The sequence below is a fragment of the Phyllostomus hastatus genome, unplaced genomic scaffold (genome assembly GCF_019186645.2).
Source record: "Phyllostomus hastatus isolate PE091 unplaced genomic scaffold, TTU_PhHast_1.1 phas_contig_34, whole genome shotgun sequence".
Taxonomy (NCBI): Eukaryota; Metazoa; Chordata; class Mammalia; order Chiroptera; family Phyllostomidae; genus Phyllostomus; species Phyllostomus hastatus.
In genome coordinates this window covers 52,554,675-52,580,127 of record NW_025333857.1, presented here as the reverse complement: position 1 = coordinate 52,580,127, position 25,453 = coordinate 52,554,675, and positions in this window count along the sequence as shown.

The window sequence follows — 25,453 nt, the reverse complement described above, 5'->3', positions numbered from 1 at the left end:
CTAAAAATAAATAAATAAAATCTTTTTTAAAAATTAAAAAAAATAAAATATGATAACAGCAACATAATTGTTAGTGAGAAAATCAGTGTTATGTCTCTAGTTATTTTTGTTCCTAAACTGTATATTTGTTATGTTTATCTGCTCCCTTTTCAGTAACAATTCCTTGTTCATCAGGAAATGTTGGATGAGCAGGAGTCTGCTTTCTTATCCATTACTGAACACACATAAGTTTTCCTTTTTAGAAGCCACATTAGTGTGAACATCAATCCAGTACTTAAATCGGCTGCCCCATCAGCATCAACAATTCAGTTTATGAAAGAGTTACTTGTGCCTATTGGAACAAATACTAACCAAAACTAATCCAAGTCCAATTACAGTCTATTGAATAAATATTTCTTATTTGTATCTAGATTAAGAACCTATTAGGCCAAGTCCATGATGCAGTATTGAAACAAATGGGTACTTCCAAGTGTGTTCACCCAGCCTTGGATGCAAACCACCTTAGAGTGAAGAAAAATCAACACCTGGTGGGTAGATTAACAGACAAATATTGCTCTTGACAGATGGAATTATAAACTCTCAGGTTTAAAAGTGGCTGGAGAAATTTAGTCTAAACACACAATGCTTGAGTCTCCTATGAAAAATATCAGCCAACCAGCAGTGTGGTTACTTGTGTGCATGTGGTGTGTTCTCACCTACTCTCTGAGACAATAATCCTTGGATTATTATTTTTTAATCTTTAGCATCACCATTGATAGGGTATATAATATTCCAAGCATTCAATGTAATATTGAATATTCCAATGTGTGTGTGTGAGATATCTATATGTATGTGTGGTACATATGTGTGGTATATATGTATGATATATATATATATCACATTTTCTTTAACCTTTTGTGTGTCTGTTGACATTTAATTTACTTCTGTATTTTAGCTATTATAAATAATGCTGCAATGAACATAGAGGGCTGCTTACATCTTTTCAAATTAGAGTTTTAGATTTCTTCAGATAAATACCCAGAAGTGAAATTTCTGGGTCATATGGTAGTTCTATTGTTAATTTTTTGAAGAATGTCCATCCTGCCTTCCACAGTGCTGGGTCACCTTACAACAGTTTCTGCTTTTAAGTGGAGATTTTTTTTTTTTTAAAGATTCTATTTATTTAATTTTAGAGAGAGGGGAAGGGAGGGAGAAAAAGAGGGAGAGAAACATCAATGTGTGGTTGCCTCTCACATGCCTCCCACTGGGAACCTGGCCTGCAACCCAGGCATGTGCCCTGACTGGGAATCAAACCAACAACCCCTTGGTTCTCGAGCCCGTACTAAATCGCCTGAGCTATGCCAGCCACAGGAGATTAAAATCTCCTTAAGCGGAGATGTTGAATGTATAGACTATTTATTTCAATATTGTTCTATGCTGATCAAGCAGATACTTTTTTTTTGTTTTTGTAAAACAATTTAGTCTTACTGTAGTAGAAAGGACAAGGACAGAAGTCTTAGAATTCTCTGAGAAGCTGGTGGAATTGAAAGATAGGCACAGAAGGATCCCATATGACTTGCGTTTTGCAGGGTCTAGATCATGAGGGTTCAATGAATGGACTCATTAGAGAAAAGCCCTTGTTCAGAATGGCTTGGCACAGCTCCTGTCCCCACAGCATGTTGGGGCCAGGCTGCTGAAAAGAGGACATATTTTCCCACTTACAGAACTACAGCTTTTTGGATAAGGTCCAAGAGAAACCCAGGCTGAGATCTACAGCCTGTGGGAAGCACTGTGGAAGGGTGCATGCTTGAGATCAGGGTTTTCTTTCAACGCCAGAAGTTTAACAAGAAGCTGTGACCATCCACCTGCATGGTGGGCCTTGCAGGGATGAAAATATGACTAATTATTAAAGAGGCGTATCTGACTTTCAAGGTGCAGTCTAATAGAATCTAACACTGTACCAGCATAGGTGGCTGAAGAAATGCTATTTTAATCTTTATTAGTAGCTTTACTAATAATACATCTGCATTGAATACAATGAATTATAATTGCCAATTATGTTGGTATAGTTACATTTTTGTTAAGGAGTTTGAATGCAAACTTCATCAAAACTGCTGACCTTCAGTTCAGAAATGATTATCAGTTTCATCATGAATAATCTTGAAAATGTTTGTCAGATATGAATTGCAAACAAGGTCTATTTATAACACAAAGTACTGTATAATTTAGTAAGCTAAATATTCTTTAAAAAGTAAATTTTAAAAGTACTTTGTTGCATTTAAATTATATTACAAGATCTTCCTTGGCATATAACAGCATTGAATCTATTAAGGGAATGGATAAAAGAACTCAATAGAAGCTTTTCAGTACACATTCCATTATTAAAGCATTTACCATAAATAATGTGGCTTTGTCACTTTGTGTGCCTATAACATTGTCATGTAAATGAAGGTTTTATTTTTTGAATGCATTTTAAATTCTTGACAAATAGATAACTTAAAATAATGGAATTAACTTGGGATACTAAAAGAAAATAATTGAAGGTACTTACGCTACATGCTGTTTAATGGATTGTATTTCCATGAGGAAAATAAAGAAGTTTGCATTGTGTTCTTGGGAAATCACTAATTTCCAACTCTATGTGCCTGACCCATTGTTGGTCCAAAAGTATATTTACAGGACTTATTCCTCTGATAGCACTTATTTTTTTAAGGTTTATTTTATTTTCATTCTCATTTGAGATGGGGAGAGAGAGAGAGGGAGGAAAAGAGAGGAAAGAGGGAGAAACAGAGAGGGAGAGAGAAAGAGAGGGAGAAGTATCCATGTGAGAAACATTGACCTGTTGCCTCTTACACGCTTCCCAACTGGGGATCAAACCTGAAACCTAGGAATGTGCCCTGACCAGGAATTGAACCAGCGACCTTTCATTTACACAACAATGTTCCAACCAACTTACATATTACTCTACCCAGGTATTAGTTACTTGTGCAGTAGAACTGCCAATTTATTCATGATTAACAATTCATCAATATCAGTTCACATTTCTAATTGTTGGATACTGAGTCTGCTTGCATGTGAGAATCTGACTGCTTCACTGTGTTTTCTAGAATAGTAATGCCAAGCATTTGTGCATTAAAATACAAATTATTTTATTATAATTTTTGTATCTGTTCTGAATTACAGTTAAGGCATTGTGTTGATTTTTTCAAGAGGCAGGTAAGCTATATTGTCTATAGACTTAACTTTGGGTAGTAAAAATTTTTTAAGAGACTTGTTTCTAATAAGGCTGAAAATCATTGACCAAGGAGATTCAAAGAGGGTCATATTATTCAGTTTTATTTTTCAAACTCTTACATATTCCCCCAAGAATCTAATTTACCAAACACATTGAATCTGCTGTGCAAGAGGTTAAACAGGATTCAGATCACAATAATATAATAAATATTGAATGAATAACAAGTGAAAGTAGTGCTGAAAGAGGATAAATTTTTCCCATAGAAATACAGATCAGTGAATATGAGATGGTTAAGTGCATCAAAGTTTTAAAGTTTCAAAGAAATCCAAATGGTGATGAAAATAAGTGTGAATAAAGGGGGAAAATGATGTTAAGAGTCATCAGAAAAAAGTGGTGAGTGGGAATGCGGAAGATATTTTTTTGTGTATTTAAATTTTTTTTTCAGTCCAAAGCTTAAGAAAATAAGACTGGTGAGTCATATTTTATATCTGTGACAGCACCAGAAATAAATGATCTTGATGTGAAGAAAAAAGAATTACAAGTAACTTTTGGTCTCTTGTTTTATTCATGTAAAGAAAATAATTTACAACTAGTATGAGTAATAGTATGATTATTTCTTTTTTCATTAAGAACTCCAGAAAACAGCTTGCATTCAGCTTCTCATATTGAAAGTAGATTGTTTTTCCCTCTGGTTTTTGTTTGATGGAAGAGTATAAGAAATGATGATTTTCTAGGATATGACTTTGTTTTTGACTGGAGAAAAAAATCAGTAAAATAAAGAAAAATCTGTGTCACTGATGCAGACAAAGGTACTGAAACTAAAGCTGTGGTCTGGATGGAATGCTGATGGAATTCCAAATAAGGGAATGAGTTCAGATTCCAGATAAGGGTTAATTCTGGAATAGAATACATCATGACTAATGGCCTTTCATTTATCAAAGAGCTAGAGAATAAGCTAATAAGTAGAGCATATAGTAGAGCATATAGTAGAGCAGAAACCTCAGAAGGACTATATGATTAAAATTCTTCCAAGTGTATCCAAGGACGTGAATGATGACAAAGGGTATTTCAGAGAGTGAAATTGCTTATGTTTTATTTTCCTTAGGTGATCTGCTGATATCATGTGACATGATTTGAGATAACTTAGTTTACTTATATAAATAAATTCCTATTTTGTTTTGTTATCACTGACATGAGTGTGAGAAAACTCAAATGTATATGTGTGCAAACACACATATTCAATCTGCTGATCTGAGATATGGAGGCACATACCAAGGGAAAGTGACCACCTCCAAAGAAACTCAAACAGCATTACATTTTATCATTTACTAATATCTCTAGTGTACACTGGGCTTCACACACTGTATCTCACACAACTTTGACAAATTTGCACTCAGGAACCCATCTATTGGGCTTTGAAGCCTATGTTTTTTATTCATTGTCATGAACCAAGTTTTTTATGAAAAAGACATGTCTGAACAGGAATTCCAGAATTGTCAGTCTTGCATCTCAAGCAAGCAAAATGATTTAAGAAAAGGTTTAAACTGAAAAATAAATACATCTACATATGCACTTATACTACTTTGCCTTAAAATACTCACAATTAGAAACATGTGCTTAGCCAGGCTCATGTATGAAATTTCATAAAAATTTAACAAGTAAAGAAGCTGTGAAATACATCATTGCAATCTTGATAGAGACTGCATTGAACCTATAGATTGCTTTGGGTGGTATATATATTTTAATGATGCTAATTCTTCCTATCCATGAACATGGTATTGATTCCACTTATTTGTATCTTCTTTGATTTCTCTCCTCAGTGTCTTATAATTTTCTGTGTACAGGTCTTTTACATCCTTGGTTAGATTTATTCCTAGGTATTTTATTATTTTTGAAGCAATCGTGAATGGGATTATTTTTTAATATCCCTTTTTGCTAGTTCATTATTGGAATAAAAGTGCAACTGATTTCTGGATATTAATTTTGTATCCTGCTACTTTGCTGAATTCATTTATCAGTTCTAGTTGTTTCTTGGTGGAGTCTTTGGAATTCTCTATGTACAGTATCATGTCATCTGCAAATAAAGACAGTTTTACTTCTTCCTTTCCAGTTGGGATGCCTTTTATTTCTTCTCCTTGTCTGACTGCTGTGGCTAGGACTTCTAGTACAATGTTGAATAAGACAGAGAAAAGCAGATGGCCTTGTCTCATTCCCAATCATAAGGGGAACACTTGTAGTTTCTGCCCATTGGGTATGATGCTGGCAGTGGATTTATCATATATGGCCTTTATTATCTTAAGGTATGTTCCCTCTATTCTCACTTTGCCAAAAGTTTTTATCATAAATGGGTGCTGGATTTTATCAAAAGCTTTTTCTGCATCTCTTGATCATGTGGTTTTTATCCTTCATTTTGTTTATGTGGTGCATCACATTTTTTGATTTACGAATGTTCTACCAACCTTGCAGTCCCAGAATAAATCCCACTTCATCATGGTGTCTGATCTTTTTGATACATTGGTCTATTCAGTTTGCTAATATTTTGTTGAAGATTTTAGGATCTATGTTCATCAGTGATATTGGCCTATAATTTTCTTTCCTCATAGTGTCTTTATCTGATTTTGGAATTAGGATAGTGCTAGTTTCGTAAAATGAGTTTGGGAGCCTTTGCTCCTCTTGAATTTTATGAAGCAGTTTGAGCAGGAGAGGTGTTAGTTCTTCTCAGAATGTTTGGTAAAATTCACATGTGAAGCTATCTGGACCAGGGCTTTTGTTTGTTGGGAGTTTTTTGATTACTGCTTCAATTTCATTAGGTGTAATCTATCTATTCAGAATCTCTGATTCTTCCTGATTTATTTTTAGAAGATTGTATGTTTCTAGGAATTTATCCATTTTATCCAATGTAATTCCTATCAAGATTCTAATGATGTATTTCACAGAACTAGAATCAATATTTCAAAACTTTATATGGAACCACAAAAGGCCACACATAGCAACAGCAATCCAGAGAAAGAAGAACAAAGCTAGAGGAATCACTCTACCTGATATCAAACTATAGTACAAGTCCACAGTAATCAAAACAACCTGGTACTGGCATAAAAAGAGACACATAGATCAATGTAACAAAATAAAGAGCCCAGAAATAAAGAGCCATACCTTTATAGTCAATTAATATTCAACAGAGGAAGCAAGCACATACAATGGGCTAAAGACAGTCTATTCAATAAATGATAATGGGAAAATTGGACAGATACATGCAGAAAAATGAAACTAGACCACCTTCTTATACCACACACAACAATAAATTCAAAATGGATCAAAGACTTAAGCATTAGACTGGAAACCATAGAAATCCTAAAATAAAACATAGGCAGCAAAGTCTCAGATGTTGCTCATAAAAATTTTTAATAGATATATCTTCCCAGGCAAGGGAGAAAAAAGAAAAAATAAACAAATGAGACTACATCAAACTAAAAAGTCTTTCCACAGCAAAGGAAATCATCAATAAAATAAAAAGACAACCCACAGAATGGAAGAGCATACTCGCTGATATATCTGATAAGGGTTTAACATCCAAAATTTATAAAGTACTTACAAAACTCAACACCCAAAAGAAAAACAAACAACCCAATTAAAAAGTAGGCAAAGGACCTGAATAGACACCTCTCCAAAAAGGACACAGAGATGACTAATAGATATATGAAAAAATGCTCAATGTCACTAATAATCAGAGAAATGGAAATTAAAACCTCAATGAAATACCATCTCACACTTATCAGAAAGGCTACCACCAATAAATCAACAAACAAGTGCTTGTGAGGATGTGGAAAAAGGGGAACCCTTTTGCACTGTTGGTGGGATGAAGACTGGTGAAGCCACTGGGGAAAGCAGTATAAAGATAAGTCAAAAAATTAAAAATGGATGTGCCTTTTGACCCAGGGATCTTACTTCTGGGAATATACCCAAAGGAACTTGAAACATTCATTCAAAAGAACATAAGCATCTCTGTCTTCATTGCAGCATTACTTACTATCACCAAGATATGGAAGCAGCCCAAGTGTCCACCAGTAGATGAGTGGATAAAACAACTATGGGACATTTACACTATAGCCATAGAAATGAAGAAAATGTTATACTTTGCAACAGTATGAATGAACCTGGAGAACATTGTGCCAAGATAAATAAGCCTGTCAGAGAAAGACAAATACCATATGATTTCGTTCATATGTGGAATCTAATGAACAAACAGAACTAACAAGCAAAACAGAGACAGATTCGTAGATAGAGAGCAGATGACAACAGCTAGTGGAGGGGTGGATAGAGCGTGATGGGATTTAACAAAAAGGAAAAAGGACTCATGGACATGGACAACAGTATGATGATTGCTGGGAGGAGGTGGGTATAAGGGGACTAAATGATAATGGAAAAAATATAATAAAGATTAAATCAAAATAAATTTTAAAATGCTATTTATAAGATCGATTACAATAAAATTATGAAAAGTAACATTTTTATAATGTTATTTACAATGTTTCATAATGTAAAAGGAAAACATTTAATTACATAATATACTTATTAAGTTTATCATCTATAGCTTAAAATATTTAAAGATGCATACATATTAATAACTGGTATACATATTATTATATAACAAATAAATATCAACACTTTAAAAAAATCCTACATACATAATAATAATATACATATTTTTAAATAGCAGTGGTTAATGCCATTTATCTATTTATTTTTATCGCTGTTCAAGTACAGTTGTCTCCATTTCCCTCCACCACTGTCCCCCACCCCACCAGAAAAATAAATAAATAAATAGCAGTGGTTAAATTTTATCAAAGGTCTTAAGACCTTTTAGTTTTTTTGAACTCCCATGAAAGCTATTTTAAGTCCTGGTAACTTTATTGCCATATATTACAATCACAATCTGCCCCTGACCACAGGTGGAATTAAAAACAAAACAAAGCAAGCAAGCAAACAAAAAATCCTACTTTTACCTTATTTATAGATGGGGGAGAAACAATGGCAAGAACATCTTGGTTGGTGTCTCCTCACACAACCCTTAACTCATATTAGCAGTTGAACCCCTCCAATAAGAATAAAAGGTCTTCTTTATGGTTCCCTGAATTGCATTCCTTCCATATTCATCAAGTATCCTCAAGACCCATATTTTTCCCTCTATTCTTACCTCGTTATAGATAGCTTGGCCTATCTCTACAATTTGGAATGGAATTGTAGCTGGTTTCCAGAAATTACAATTATAGGGCTATGAGTCTTAATTTGGTTTAAACAAGAGTTTCTGAAAACTTTACCTAGGTTTTCACAATATAGGAATCCAGGATCAGAAGTGCCAAGTATTGGGAAACCAGATATTTATTACGGTACACTTGATCATGTTTACTTTTTCATGAAAATTAAAATAGGGTGTTGCGTGTGGGTCTCCGGCCAGCAGTGACCACGGAACGCTGTGGATGGCTCTATGATAAACACGCAAGAAAAAACAACACATGCACAGAGACAGACTAGTTTCTGTGGGGAAGTAGGGACGAAATGGCCACCCCCCCAGTGGGGAGTGCGCTGATTTACCGTCCATACCTGCTTTTATTGGGTTCATTCTGCATAATAATTCAGGTAAAGTACAGTACTCATTAGGGGGAAGTAAGGAACCATAGAAAACAAAGAACTCTGCCAGTCTATTGAGTTGGGGGTCAAAGAGCTGTAAGACTGAGGAACAAGATAACTTCCTCCTAAGACCCTTCTCATTCAACTGAGAGCATTCTAAACAAAGAAGGTTTCACAGTAATTTACATGTTCTTTCTTAGGCCTGATCACCCAGGGAATCCGCACTTCTCAGTACCGAGCTGCACCACCCTGTCATTGTTTCAGGCTTAGGTGGAGCAACGGAACTAAGGCAACCGAGAGACAAGGAGATTTTCTCCCAGACACTGAGAACTCAGGCTATGTCAAAGCTGAGGAGCGAGGGTCCATCACCCCCTTTTGCTGCAGCCCCCCAAGTCCTCTTTTGGGGGGCCTCCCAAAGTGATCGTGCCTGTCTTAGGTCATTCCCCCCGTGGGGAATCTTACCCGTCTTTGGCTAACTGACCAAGCTTTTTGGGGTTCAGTTATGAATAAAGCAGCAGAAGCAGCATTCCTGCCAGGGAGATAAGCTTTTGTCTCCTTGCTGGCTTACAGTTCCAAGGGCGTTCCCTTAGCCTTAGCCTAGGCAGGGGTTTCAGCTTCTGATACCAGTCAGGGCGGTTCCCAACAATAGGGAACACCATAATTTAGAAAGGCAGTTTCTATAGGTATTCCTTATAATTTAGTTACATATATGTAGTTTTTATTCAAATGATCAGTTTGGTTATTCTTTGCTAATAACATCCTGATATGACCTCCCAATGAAATTATACAAGTTTATTGAGTCAAGTTGAATTGAATTCCCCATATATCCTGTACATTTTCTGGCTTTAATTTTTTTGGACTGCCACTTTTTTCACCATTTAAAGAGCCTCCCATCTACTGCACCTTCTTTCCACCTCATTTCTTGGTGTAGAGAATTAGCTTTTCCTCTTCCCTGGAAAGAAATAGAGCATTAAATGTATACTAGTTGAGTTAGCGAAGCTTAAAGCTTTGAAGATTAAGATACTGTCTATTGCCCATTCCATTTCTCATAAGACCAATTATCTAGAAAAATAAAATGTCTAGCAAAGGTTCTGGGCATATGGTTACCTCATGTTGTATGTGATCTTTCCTCTTATTCATTAGTGATAACTCCAGAATCTGGGTGTTCCTATAAGAGACAGGACAAATATTCCTAAATCTGAGCCTCCCCAAGTTTTTCCCCTAGTTCCTGGGACACCTGGAATACATAAAGCAAGTGGTATTGGTGTGGCATTGAAATGCTAATCACAGAGTAGCAGTTATGGTAAAACAATAAAAGTAAGAGAAATTAAAGTCAAATAAGTACATGGACTAAGGAGGAAAAGAAAAATAGCGGGAGTATAAAATTTTCTAGTTGAACTTTCCATGGATTTTTGCCTTAGACCAGAAAACTGGACACACTCTTTTTGGAACACATAGCCATATGACATAGACAAAAATGTTAAAACAAACCCAGCAAGGTGGGTGAGCTCGATTTCTCATTAATTGCCAGGAGGCTTTACTTAGCACTCACCACGCTGCAAATGCTACATATGGGCCTGACTTTACATTGGTATTACCGATGAATTGAAGGCGACAATAGGACTTCTCCATTTCTCTGTGTTCCTCCTAGCCAGCACGTGGTACTTCCATATCTAAACCGAGTCAGAAATTGCGCAACTTTCCCTTTCAGGAAGGAAAAATGAATGTGGTGGTTTTAGTTTAATCTTTATGACTTTGTTGGAAATCTTCCAAATTCATGAAATCAGAAGATTCCTCACACCTTTGAGGTTCAAGCTGAGCAGCACTTTAAAAACCAGGGGAAAGGACATTAGGGGGCACTCTAGCCCAGCTTTCCATCCAGCGAAAAATCCTGGGTGGAATGAGCCAGAAAACCCAGAATCTCTAGATCCTTGCTTGTCTTTGATACTCTAGTAATGCTCCTCTTCGAAAGCACTTACGGAAGAGAGATATAGACATCGAGACCCTTCTCTAGAGTGGCAAGATTGAATAGTTCCTGCCAAGGAGTCAGCAACAGCAGTTCACTTCCCTGCTGCTTGGTGCACTGCTCTCACCGCGGTTTTGCCCCTCCATTCACATTTGTGTTAATAGGTCCTCGAACAAGCATTAGGCCCAGTTATATGATCTTAAAAGTGCCCTTCGAATTTGGCTTCTGTCCCCAGCTCTCACATTTCCTTCAAATAGTCTGTGGGGAGAGGTTAGGGTTTGTTTCCTACTGAGGTGTTTGGCCCAGGAGCTTGTAATCTTTGTATAAAAGGAATTTATTTAATCATTCCCCTCAAATGATGGAGTGTGCAAATGTTAAGCATGGGTTAAATGGTGCCATTAGCAGATAGCACTGACACAGACAGGTTTTACAACCTCTGATGTAGCCCTTAAGCCCATGAGTGATCTACAGCAAAGCAGTAAATAATGTTTACATGAAGTCTCTGAATAGGTCACAACATAGTCAGAAAATAACAAATGAAAATGAGCTATAACTTAGCACCCAGGAGTGATTCCCAGTAAGGCTAATTCATCTGGTCACAGACAAATAACAGAATTTTCATCTGCCCACATTTCAAGTGCTGACACTTTTCTCCTACATGTGAAAGGTTATTGAATCACATTTTAGAAAGTGAAGAACAGACATACAGTCAAAAGAAATTATAGCTTAATGTATGTAGCATCCTGCATACATTACTGCTTTAGCTGCCTCCTGCCAGTCCACACCTCACTGATTCCATTTGTACATCATACACGTTACTAACACTCGACTGAATTAATCTAAAAAGATGATCCCGAACACGACCAACCTGACAGAGCACATTTTCATCTACAGATATGTGAGACGTGGTTTTCATTCCGTAGGCATTTCTTAAGATATTAGGTTTTCAAAGTTTATTTTAGTCAAGTTCTAATTTTAAAAATTAATTACCCAAATGGAAAAAGTATGTTTATATAATACTATTTTAATCAGACTTGTTATAAAACATGTTATGCAAGTAGAGATATTGATATATTAGGAATAAATATTGTATATATTATGTTTGCTAAATTTAATTTAAGAACTAATGTGACAAAAACAGATATTCAGTTCAGACTTGCCCCAAACAACTGTTTTCCCTAGAGAAATGAATTAAATAGTACATGAAAAAATTTGATTTTTTTCCTGTGGTTTATTGTTTTCTTCTAGTGTAAATTTCCACATAAAATCAATACCTTACAACATACATATACTCTGTGTTAATTTCTATGTAATAGTGTGAGAACTAGTTAAAACATCTGTTATTTATGCACTATATCTTGCTTGGAGTAAATTGCTTAGACTAGTTCAACATTATTAAACCACCTAATCTATTAGAAACTAATTAAAACAAAGAACTCTTGGAGAAGCATCTAAGATGTAATGCTTCATACAGTCAGGAATATTTTTGTAATATTCAATGCCAATCATACCTTGGGTAATAAAGGAAAATATGAAAATCAGTTTTTATTTATTTTAATGTGAAATTGTAGATTATCTGGTAGTTTTTATTAACATAATTATTTTTATTAGCTTCACACTATGTGATGTTACCAGCATGATGTAATAGAAAGAGCATAGACTTGTGAGTCAAATAGTTCTAAATAAGGATTCCAACATAAAATATTAGCTTTTTGATAAATATCTGCTTTAATGCTTAAAGCCTCAGTATCATTATTTGTAGAAACATAAATAAAACTAGAATTCTTGTGAATATAGGTATCAAATGTAGAACATTCACAGTGTTCAAACTCAGCAATGATTTAAATAATGTAGCTTTTCTCTGCATCCTTATAATTATCTGTCTTCTTAAAAGTGTGACTTTTAATGCTGCAGTTCCATTAAAATAGTTTCCCAGCCTACTCTCAATAATATTATATTTAAAATCTTTTCTTTTTGAAAAAGTACTACCCATGACTTCAGGTATTGAAGTAATTAGGCATAGATAGATATTAGGCACAGAAATAATACTTAAGGTTCATGTAAAAGAGAAGAAATTACATTAATTTATACTGATGTGTAGTAGATATAATGGTATACATGATTCATTTTCAAATATATTTCCACATCATTTACTCTTCTCACTTGCATAAAGTTAGAAAAATTGGACATATATGTTTAAATTTATCACTGTTTACATTTAAGCACATATCATCCTAGGTTTGTTTTTCCTTTGTGTGTATATATATGTATATATGTATATATTCATGCATATGTACCTGCATGCATATATTAGTCTATGAAAATGCATGTACATTTTTTGATCACACAGAGCATGTTCTGTTGCCTGCTATTAAGTTTTCTAAATATACCATCAATGTTTTTCCATATGATTGAATATAATTTTAAAATATGGAGACTTCAAACACAAATTTCTTATAGATAGTCTGACTCCAAGTGGGAAAAATACTTATGTTTTTTCACCTACCAAAATGAATATTAGATATGGTGGAGAATTAATAACATTTGGGGGTAATTGAATATTGTTTTGATTCTTTTGAATTCTGCAAGTAAGAGATTGCTAAAGACAAGATGCACTAGACAGTAAGACAATGTCTATTCTCAAACTATTCCAATAGGGAAATGTTCATTAATGAGGAATCTCTCAAAATAAAAGAGGGAGCCTGAGGTCTTAGAGAGGCAGGTAAGTAAGGGAATCTGAGGAAGAGTAGAGGTGGTCTTATCTAAGTCATTTGGGAAGAATGGATGTAGTTCTTATCAAAGTCATATTGCGAGAAGGGAGATTTTGCAATGAGCCATTTCCCTAGAACACAAAAAAAGTGGAGAGATGCCTTAACTGCCACTTTTCCTGAAGTATAGGACTTGAATAAAATTAAACATTGTTAGGCCTCATGAACATAGGCATAAAAAAGAATTTGTAAATTTTGGGCAATTGGAAAACTAATCTGGATAATTTTGGTCAATGTAGTTGTTCTTCTAATTCAGCACCAGGATTTATAGGCAATGAATTAAATACTTGCCCCAGATATGTGTGCAATTAGTAACTCAATTCACAACTATAATGCACTAACATAAATGAGCCACAATCATCAGATAATAGGTGTAAGTGAAGTCTCATTATCATCCAAACTTCAGTCTTTGGTATTAATAATTCTGCAGTAGGACAGCAGGAATTAGCTCCCATTTCAAAATCCCCATCCATATCGAGTATTTCAAGAGAACTACAAACAAGGGAAAGAGTATGCTATTTCACATAAACTATCACATGAATCTGTCCAGTGATCCGCTACCCAGTTTCACTTGACTCCATACGTGTATGCTGCCCTGCTGGGTCTGTAGACCCAGACCACTCCCAATATCCCCACAGACCTAACACGGCCAATAATTCTCCCCAGCCATGGCTACCATTATGTCACCACTTCTCACAAACACAATTTCCTTCTAGGGACCCATATATACTATCACATTTAACAAGATCTTAACGACATCTCAGGGACAGTGAAGAGCTTTACACTGGGGAGTAACTTCAAATGGCTGACCTAAGGTTTTTTCGTCTTTACCGAAGGCCACCCCATTAAATTGCTGATTGCTTTGGTGATGTTAAATAGCTTTAATATGTTTCCCAATGGTGGGTCTGGTTTTCTTTCTTACCCTCTGCTCAAACTCCTCAAGAAAATTTGCCTATAAAAGAACCTCAGAGGGTATGCTTTTTTTTATGGAGGGGAAAAACTGACTAGATGATTCAAACAAATCAGATGTAGCACATGTAAAGCAGTCACTGGTCAGTTACTCTGATATAGTCCATGTGAAATTTATATGGCTCAAGGTTCTACTTGTACACTAATCTAAAGGGCATTTTCAAAGCAAAAATTGCACTGAATAAGTTAAATAGGCCAGGAGGATTTTATCTGAGACTGTTGCAATAGGGGTGAAGGGCCAGAGCTCAACCTGTGCTAAACTCGACTGTAACAAAGGACTTGAGAATTTTGAAGAGCTGGAGTCAGGGATCTCAGGCCATCTGTGCTTGCAAATTGACTCTACCCAAAGGAAAAGTCATCTTCCTCTTATCTTCATGACAGGAGATAGTTTTAGCATTTGCAGCAAGGCACCTGCTGAAGGTAGGCTCCTACCCTTCCACAGAAACTGGGAGATAGGGGTGTTATCTTCTTTGATGATTCCATTTAGAAGGGATTGTTCTTAAGTCCTTGAGAAAGACATTCCTGAGTTGTCAAACTACAAGAAGCTTTTGAAAAGATGTATGTCTCAAAGGGGCAGGGAAAGAACTTATAATTACAAGTTTCCTACAGTAAATGCTCTAAGAAAAGGTAGGTCAAGGATTTAGAGGCAGGAAGAAGTCTGTCTCAAGTTTAGTCAAGCTGAGGGGAATGTCTTGGTCAGATCTGAGAACTCCACTCTTACTGTGAGTTTGTGCCCACATTCACCCGCATTCCCAAAAATGTAGATTGCATAAAAAACAAATACTGAATCAGTCCACTGAGATATGGAGATGATTTGCAGTTGCATTTTACCTAAGTGATCTTGACTCAATGCAATGCATTGCTCTATTACATATCTTGCTTCAGAATATTACTGTTACCCTGTGTACCAGTTCACTTTTCTTACAAATTTATGTACAGTCTGCTCACCATTTCAAATTAAAATGAAAAGATTTATATCAAATATGAAAAATAGAAGCTTGGATGCCTTTTACTTCTCAGAAGTCGCCTATGGTTTCCAACTCAGTATAAATAATGACTTTGCAGATGGAAGACTATTGAAAAAAGTTACAAAGCATCATGCAGAACTCTGGGGATGGAAATAGGATCTATAACAAACATTAGCAACTACAACAAGACTCGCTCCGGATAGAACACAGAGGCTGACCAGCAAGTAGGGACCTTGCCCAGGTATGACTGAAGTATATGTTGAATAAATAGGAAGCATTTGTTGGGCCAGGAGAAAACATTAGAACTACTAACATGTATTGAAATTTGAGGCTCTAATCTGTGAGCAGCATGCCCCCTGCCTCCTGATTTCTAGCATACAAGTTAAATGGTGGCATGTGACCCTCATTTGTATTACTTTGTAGTCTTGACACTAAAAAGTATTAAATATCTGATTCTCATCTGTTTTGCAAATATTTGGGAAGCAAATTCATCCTGCACTTCTGAAACATGGAGCGACTTGGCATCCACTAAATGTTTCCCCATTAATAGAGGCAACACTTTGCATTCCTTCCACTCACAATAAAATCATTTCTTCTGAACTGGGAAAGTGAACAACACAGTCCGATGCAGAGGAAAATTTAAGGCTTTCCCCAGTTTACAGATCATTTTTTAAATGTAGAATAATGAGCTCTCAGAATCAGGCATATCCATAATTATTACTAAATTCTATCATCCTGTCCAGTAAACAACCTATTAAGTGATAATGTTGTTCACATGATACAATTTTGTGATAACACTTAGGTGGACTTCTGTTTTTTAGGGAAGTAGTTTAAGCATTTTCTGTATAAATGAAGGGGAGAGAGGGAGAACAATGCAGTGACTAAAATAGGAATCACAGAGCACAGAAGGGACTTACTCGTGAGTTCCCTTGGTACTGAAACAATGGTTTCATGGAAATGAGCTCCTCTTAGACTAATGTTAGGTTGCCAACATACTACCAAACACTTAGAGATAAATAAGTCTTAACCTGGTAGAATGATACATTTTTTTTCAGCTGTAAGAAATGTATCTTTGTGAAAGAATGTGTTTTCAAAGCAATAGACAGTTCTTTTGAATCCTTGTTGTGAGGACAGGAGAGAGAGTAGCTTGAGAGGATGTGGGTTTAAGGGAGAATATTTATTACATGAGAGATTATTCTGCATGTTTAAATTCTAAGGAGAAAGATTCCAGAGTAGATACTGTCCCATAATAGGTGCTCAGTGATCAATTAATAAATTATTGAATTATAAATAAGTAGGTGACATAATAATATAGAATTAATAATAAGAAATCATGAGAAGGGATCATGTAGGTAAAGCAGAATAGGTAAGAGAGATTATCAGTAGAGTGTAAGAGGGCAACTTCCTCTTCTTTAATAAAATAGAAGATAAGGAAGATCCTTACTGATCAATTATTATTATTATCATCATTATTATTATTACTAATTTTTGTAGAAACATTTGTACATGAAGTCATCTGTTGGGGCTGATGTTAAGAGTGGAAGTATGTGGTGAGGGATACTACAGAGAGAACACAGAGCACTAGAAATAAGACAAGGCTGAAGATTTATAACGTATATTATGTGTGTAGGAGATGGTGGAGTAAGCTGAGTAGGGAAATATGGAAGTACTGTAGCAGAATTAGTGTTGCCTTAGTTCGTGTAAGCAATTGTAATGTTTCGCCTTACCAGTGTTCCCAGTCTACCTAATTGCATGCCCTTCTTTCTTCCAGCGCTAAACTGTCATGGTGCAGGCAGGAATGGAAAAGGTGGACACTGGGACACATGAAGATGTGTTTCTCTGTATCTTTAGAAGAAAGCCAAGGATGAGCTAAGGAGATGTAGGAAGTATCCAATGAAAATTTTCAAATTTAAAAAGGAATCCAGAGGAGGTATATTAAATATTCTAAGAGAGTGAAGTATCTGGGAACTGTCAGGTTAAAAAAAATAAAAAGCATAGATAAAAAGTGGAGAAAAGAGTAGATACAAATATGCTATGCCAGATCAGACTAAGAAAAACAAAAAGTAGTGTGGTACATTCTGCTCTTTTGCAAACGTCCAGCACTGGGGCTTCATAGCTTAGGAGGGAAATCTTTGAGATGTGGTGCCAGGAGGCTGTTTCTTTTTTCCTGCTGGTCTGCAGGTTGAAGGATGGGAGCAGAATAAAAATAAATATTACTGCATATTATGTCCGTGGTTTCAGTGCAGTGGTGGCCTACCATTCTTCAGTGCATCTCAGAACTTTGGGACAGTCCTGAATCTAAAACTTCTAAGACAACTACCTATTTTATTCCAGAATCCTGCTTGGTGCTGTCTGAGCTCTTTTTGTGATTCAAATCAAATGAATCAGAACCAAAAATACATTTTCCCATAAAAAAGAATACTATACTTTATTGTCTTTCACCCACTGTTTTATCCTATATGCACCTATCTCTATATATTTGAATTAAATACACAACAGTGACAATATTTTATTATAGAAAAAAAGAATGAAACTACTTGTTGTTAAGACTCATACTTTTCCAAATAATGTATGACAGACAGGGCCAAGATAGTTCATGACTGATATTAATTTCCCCAGAGATAAGCATAATAATTCCTCTGCATTCTGAAAAAGGTAAATGTGTTTTTGTTTTGTTACCAAGGAAACAATCAGCAAAACCAAAATCTTTTTAACTGAGGTTGTTTTTTTCCCTTCCTCTGTATGAAAAGAAATTCTCAAATTAATTTCTTTAGAAAATTTTATCTTATACTTCTTAATTTTTCTGGGGGGTATATTTGTTATTTTGTTTACTTTAGACAATTTGGAAGGAAAAAAAATCAGCACATTTTCAACTTCCAAATAGCCATTTTAATATATTTATTTTGTAATTTATTCTATCTTTCTCCAACAAAAAACATAAACAAAAATAAATTAGAGGAATATAAAAAGCATATCATTTTACAGTCTGCTTTTGTACATAACAAGAATTATGAGCATGGTTTATATACTTAAGTTTTTTACACTGAAATTCTTAATGACTAATTTCCATTTTATGGATGAACTGTAATTTATTTACTAAATTTCAGCATGTTTACATAGTTGCCAAATTTACGACCTAAGCTATATAGCTGGAACCATTCTGATAGATGAACTCTTTTCATGTGAATAATTATATCCTGAGGACCAACTCAAAAAAATTCAGTAACTATACCAATGGGCATGCACAGATTAAGGTTTTTGATTCATGTTTCATACTGATTTCTAGAACTTTCACTGTTTTACATTCCCAATTTAAAATGAGGATGATCATTAATCCCTATTGCCTGATAACCTGGTTTTTAATTATTTTCATCTTTTTAAAAATGTTAAAGTAAAAATTCTATTTGTTGCAGTCTTTAAAATTTGTGAAGTTGAGTAATTTCATGTCCGTGTGTAATTTATATTTATTTTCAAAATTATTTACCAGTACTGTTGCTATTTTTATTATGGTGAGAATTTTTTTTTCACATGTTAATAAAATTAAGACACTTTTCTCATATGTTGGATGTTATTTTCCAATGTACATGACTGCTATTTATGGTGTTTTTGAAATTTGCTTCACTTATCTCTGCATAATCCACTCTCCTTGAAGAATCATCAGTCAACTTTTTGTGCATTTTGATTCTTACTGGTACCACTCTAAGTCTACATGTACTATTCATCCCTCCATGTCCTTATTCAGCAGCTTTATTCTTTATTCATAATTACTCTTCTCCCATATGATGAGTGACTGTTTAGGTCTCTGTATTTTCCCTTTTCTTCCTCTTTTCTCATCTTAAAGATTGATAGCTATGGTATTATTTTTTACTTCCACCACTGATTGGTGACATTTGTTCATTTAAATAATAAGCTTTCTGCTTCTATTTATTTTTTCATCAAATTTTATTCAGTAGCTCAACTCCTTTCCAGGTAGAATGAGAACATTAACACTCTCAAGCTTTCTTCCATTTTTCACTCTCCTTTTAACGCCCACCTTCTGATAGTTCCAATCTTAATTTACAAATTTACTAAGCATGTTGACCTACATATCTGTTCTTTTACTTTATATTTAACCAACACAATAATGTCATCCATGCTTCCATGAAACCAATATGCAGTAGCTATATTATTACATCTTAATATAGGTACAATAACGTTATTGCCCAGGCAAGCATGCTAGAAAAATATTCCCTTCTCTCATGTTATTCTAGAAGTAAAAGTCTTCCTACTTCAAGGTTTTGACTTTAATTGCTTAAAACCATGCTAGTATTTAGTTTGCCTAAGTTTGTACCATAACTTTACTTTATTTTTGAGAATTTTCCATTTCATTTCTATTTGTAACTATTGTATGTTACACCATAACTTTTATACAGATTTCTGATGTTCCCAATTTCTTTTCTATTTTTCCCCCCTGGATGAATACAGAATCAGATGCTTGTGTGATATCTCTGTCTCCTGATTCACAGCATCTTCTGTGGAATGAGTTTATTCTCAGTTTCCTCTCTGGAACAGCCGCCCATCTTTTGCTGCAATCCACACTGACTGCTCTTTAGGCCCACTACAGAGCGGCCATCAGGAGATTTCCATCCCTGTCTTCCTTAACTATGTGCACTCTTTCCTGGAGAGTATATCCTTCTCATTTAAAAAAAAGTCTCTCTTTGGAGAAATGTCTATTCATGTCTTCTTCCTATTATTTGATCTGATGGTTTGTTTTGTGTGTGTGTTATGGTATATGAGTTTCTTATGTATTTTGGGTATTAAACCATTATCAGTATGTATGGGCCAAGAAGGTATTATGATAAGTGAAAACATCAGACTGAGAAAGCAAATACCATATGATTTCACTTATGTGTGGAATCTTAAAAAGAAAAAACAAAATAAATGAAGAAACAAAAGAGAAACAAACTCATAGATACAAAGAATAAATTGGTGGTGGCCACATGAGAGGGATATTGAGGGAAATGTGTGATAAAAGTGAAAGGGATTAAGCAGTACAAATTGCCAGTTTTAAAAATAGTCAAGAGGATGCAAAACAGCCTGGAGGACATAGTCAATAATATTGTAATAACTATGTGTGGTGTCAAGTGGGTACTACTAGAGTGGTCACTTACAAGGTATATAATTATCTAATCATTACATTATTCACCTGAAACTAATATAATATTGTATGTCAACTGCAATTGAAATAAAATTTTTTTAAAATTATCTCCTAATTTTCTCATTTATTTTAAATAAGTCCCCATTATTGTCACATGTTACATTTTCAATACATACTCTGAAGGAAGGATCCACCACTTGCTAACTGTATGAACTTGGATGATTTGTTCAACTTTCCTGATTTTTTACATCTGTAAAATGAGGGTTTCCCAGCAGTTATCTATTACATAGCACTGTTGTGAGAATTAAATATGTTAGTATTTATAATGCACTTATGACAGTGTGTGGCACCTAGTAACCTTTTTCTGCTAAGAGCTTGTTAGAAAATTCTTTAAAAATATGATTGTACACTTTTATTTCACTAAACAGACTATCTGGAATATTTTGAAAGGATAATGATAATAAAGTAATTTTTTATTTTCCTTAACTCTTATGGAAATATCTCCACTGAGTTGTTGGGAAATATGATGCAGATGCAGCTGTTGTTTCAAAATGTTATAAATATATAGCATGTTGTTTAGAAAATGTTTCTCTAATTTATACTGAGCTCCTGTTACACCAGAGATGCTTGTGAAATTTTAGCATTCATTAAATATTTATCAACATAACCATTTTTCTTCTTAAAATAATTATGATTAACATCAATTACAAACTGTAATTTTGAATGTTCTTTGTTTACTCTATATGATGCATTTCATTGTGCAATATTTGATTAATTTTTTGTAGTTATAGAATTCACTGAACTTGGTTGCTAAAAAATTGCTTCTGTTAGATTTTCATCCTAGTGATAGTGCTATATTTATAAAAGGCAATTGGGGAGTGCATTAGATATCTATTGCTACATAACAAATTACCCCATAACCAACATCTTAAATCAACAGACATTTCTTTTTCTTATTTCCCAATTTGTTTTATTTATTTTTATTTTTTAATTACTTTATTGTTGTTCAGTTCTAGTTGTCTGCATTTTCTCCCCACCACTCCCCTCTGACTCACCCCCTCCCTTGCTTCCACCCTCCTCACTTTGGTTTTGTCCATGTGTCCTTTATAGCAGTTCCTGAAAACCCTTCTCCCCACTGTCCTCTCCCCCCTCCCCTCTGGCCACTTTTAACTGGAACATAATCAACAAAAGAAAAAAGCAAACCAAATATAACCAGAGACATTGAAATTAAGAACAATCTAAAAATTAACAGACATTTCTTATCTCACACACATCTGAGGGTTGAGAATTCAGGAGTGACTTAGCTGATTGGTTTTGGCTTGTGGCTTCTCACTAGGATGCAGACAGGTTGCCTGTCAGCCAGAGCTGCATTCTTCTTAAGATTCAGTTTGAGCTGGAGGATAGGCATCCGAATCTGTGTCATTGTCACTGACATTCTCAGTTCCTTTCTGGCTGTTGGACTTAGGGTTTAGTTTATCACCATGTGGGCCTCCCTATTGGGTTGTTTGCAAATGGCAGTTGCTTCCAGGTGAGAGAGAGAAAGGGAGAGGTGGGGAGGGAGAGAGAGAGATTCCCAAATGAAAACTAACGTCTTTTATTATCCAACCTCAGACATAACTGATCTCTGGTGAAATGGAGGGGGACTATAAAAGCATGTCAGTATGAGTAGGTAGAGATTGTTGAGGGACATCTTGGAGGCTGGATACCATTAGGAATTTAACCCTTCCTTCCATTTGTCTTTACTAGTCCCTTGTTTAAACTTAATTTACACATTTTTACTGAACCCATTTAAAAATGATATTTGACAACTTTTTTCTCATACTTATTGCTGTGGAATCCAATCAGCCATTTAAAATCGTATACCTGATCATGTATTGGCTTGGATTTCCTGCAGCTTTTATGTTTGTTATTTCTGTTAAAATTATCCCAACAGTTCTTCATGGACATCAGTTACATTAATCTCTCTTCCAGATTCCTTTTCTAGAAATCTGCTATCTTAGAATTTGTATCACTTTGTTTTTTGACTTTTTCCACTTTTTCACTTTGCATCATTGATTCAATGTTCTGCAATGAGTATTTTACTATTTATTACACTCCATTTGAATTTTAATTCCATTATTTTAGTTTCTTCATTTCATTTTGTATTCTATTCATCTCGCTTTATACAACATTATGTTATCTATTTAGTTCATTCTATTTCATTCTTGTAATTCTTCATGTATTTCCTTACTTATATCAAGTACCAGTTACTTTGTCTTCAAAAAAATCTAGATTTTGTAGGACCTTGTTTTTTAGTTCTTTTTTTCTCTCATTCCGAGTTTTCAATGTCATGTCCCTCTCATTTTTCTGAAGTTATCTTGAGTGCTCGGACAGGCTCCAACTCAATGGTCTTTCTGCTGCATGAAATCAGGGCATTTCTACCCACACAAACTATTTGATGGTGGAGGTTTATAGGTTTCTCCTGGTTTTCTGGTTCAGTTCACATTCACAGGACATAATAATGAATACCCCTCTTCTATTTCAAGTCAGAGGTAGCAAAAAGTGTTTAGCCATATCTAATATCTAACAGTCATTTATTTAGTGCAGCTCTGTTGTAAAAAGATAGCTTCTCACCCATTCTTAAATGGAGTACCAATTATATCCAAGAAAAACTATAATTCCAATGACATATGAAATTATGGTTCTGTCTATTCCTGATATTTTGTGCCTTTTCATTGTGCTACTGCCAGTTTGTCCCCATTTAGTACATGTGTGCACACATGCACACACTCCCTTAGATAATATCTGTATGTTACCATCCATGGAGGTACTTATCCAAAAAAACGTGGGGAGATAAAGATGTCACTGGTAAGCATACACAAAATAGAAGGATGGATAGATGGATGGATGCTTATTGATATAAACTTTAAGTCTCTGAGACATGAACACTTAATTATAGAGATAAAGATAAATAAATAGATCATAGATAGACAATAGTTCTATAAATCTACAGACCAATAGAGCACTAGCTCAATAGATAGATCTTTTATTTCCCACTGTGCTCCATTCAATAAGTTGAATTCTACAGAGTTTCAGTTCTTAATGGGTGGAAATTGTGTGATTTGTTGGTTTGGTTTTCCAAATACAGCTCATTCTATCCTTTATTGTGAGGGTATTTTATACAGTTACTGATATTATGCATTATAATTGGTCTCAATTTTTATTGTATTGTAAGAGTTCAATTTCCATGTCACACGATCTAAGGAGAATTGAAAAGAGACTGTATTGTGTTGTTAGCTAGGATCCATTGCTAAATATGTATTTTCTTGCTTCCTAATATTTCTTAAATTGCCTTTGTCTTTTTTAATCTCACAGATTATTGATTCAAATTTTAGCTCCTACTCTACTAATAATTCCTTCTCATCAGCTATTTTATCAATATCTTCTAGTGTCTTCCATCAGTTGGTGATGCTTCTAAAATAAATTCCTGTATCCATCATTCTGATTCATCTAGTTTTTTATAATTGCACAAATACTAATGTTTGAATCCAATGTGTATATCTTTCACTTCATTTCTCTGACATCCCAGATAAAGTAGCCCTGTAAATAAATTTCTATTGTCATATTACTCTATTTTTTCTGAGAGCTAAAATATACTTAAATATATTTTAATGATTTTAAAAAGTTGAGATATATTCACATACAGTTATCAGAAATAATACAGAGAGATCTCATGAACCCCTTTCCTGGTTTCCCCCATTGTAAGATTTTGTAACTCTGTAATACAAAACCAAGATGCTGAAATTAATATAATAACAATCAGGATCCTGACATCAATACAATAAAAAAACAGAACATTTTCACTTTTACAAGTATCCCTTATATTGCTCTTTTATATGCACATTCAATTCTCTCCAGCTCCCCGCACACACTAATACCTGGCAACAGTTAAACTGAACCATAGGTCTATAATTTTGTCATTTCAAAAATGTTATAGAAATGAAATCTTACAGTATAGAAACTTTTGGGATTGGCTTTTAAAACATCACTGTAATTATCTGGAGATTCATTAAAATTATTACATGTACCAAAAACTCATTCATTTTTTAAAACTTTATTGTTTATACTATTACAGATGCCCCCCTTTGCCATCCTCCAGCCAACTCTCCCCTCCCCTTCCCTTTGCTATTATCATACTGTTTTCTGTGTCCATGGTTATGCATGTATATTCTTTGGCTAATCACTTCACCGTCTTTCATCCAGTCCACTCACCTCTCTGACAGTTGCCAGTATGTTCCATGTATTCATGCCTCCATTTCTATTTTATGCATCAGTTTATTTTGTTCATAAGATTCAACCTGTGAGAGAGATCATATGGTATTTGTCTTTCCCTGACTGGCTTATTTCACTTTGCATAATAATTTCAAAGTCCATTCATGTGGTTGCAAAAGGTAAGAGGTTTTTTATTTTCTTTTTTTATGGCACATAGTATTCCTTTGAATATATGTATCACTGCTTTTTTATCAACTCACCTACGGATGGACACTTCGACTATTTCCAGGTCTTGGCTATTGTAAACAATGCTGCTATGAATATAGGGGTGCATATATTCTTTAGAACTAGTATTTTGGGATTCTTAGGATATATTCCCAGCAGTCTGATCACTGGATCAAAAAGAAGTTCCATTTTTAATTTTTTGAGGTATCTCCATACCTCTTTCCACAGTGGCTGCACCAGTCTTCATTCCCATCAACAATGCAGAAGGGTTCCCTTTTCTTCACATCCTCACCAGCACTTGTTTGTTGATTTATTGATGATAGTTAT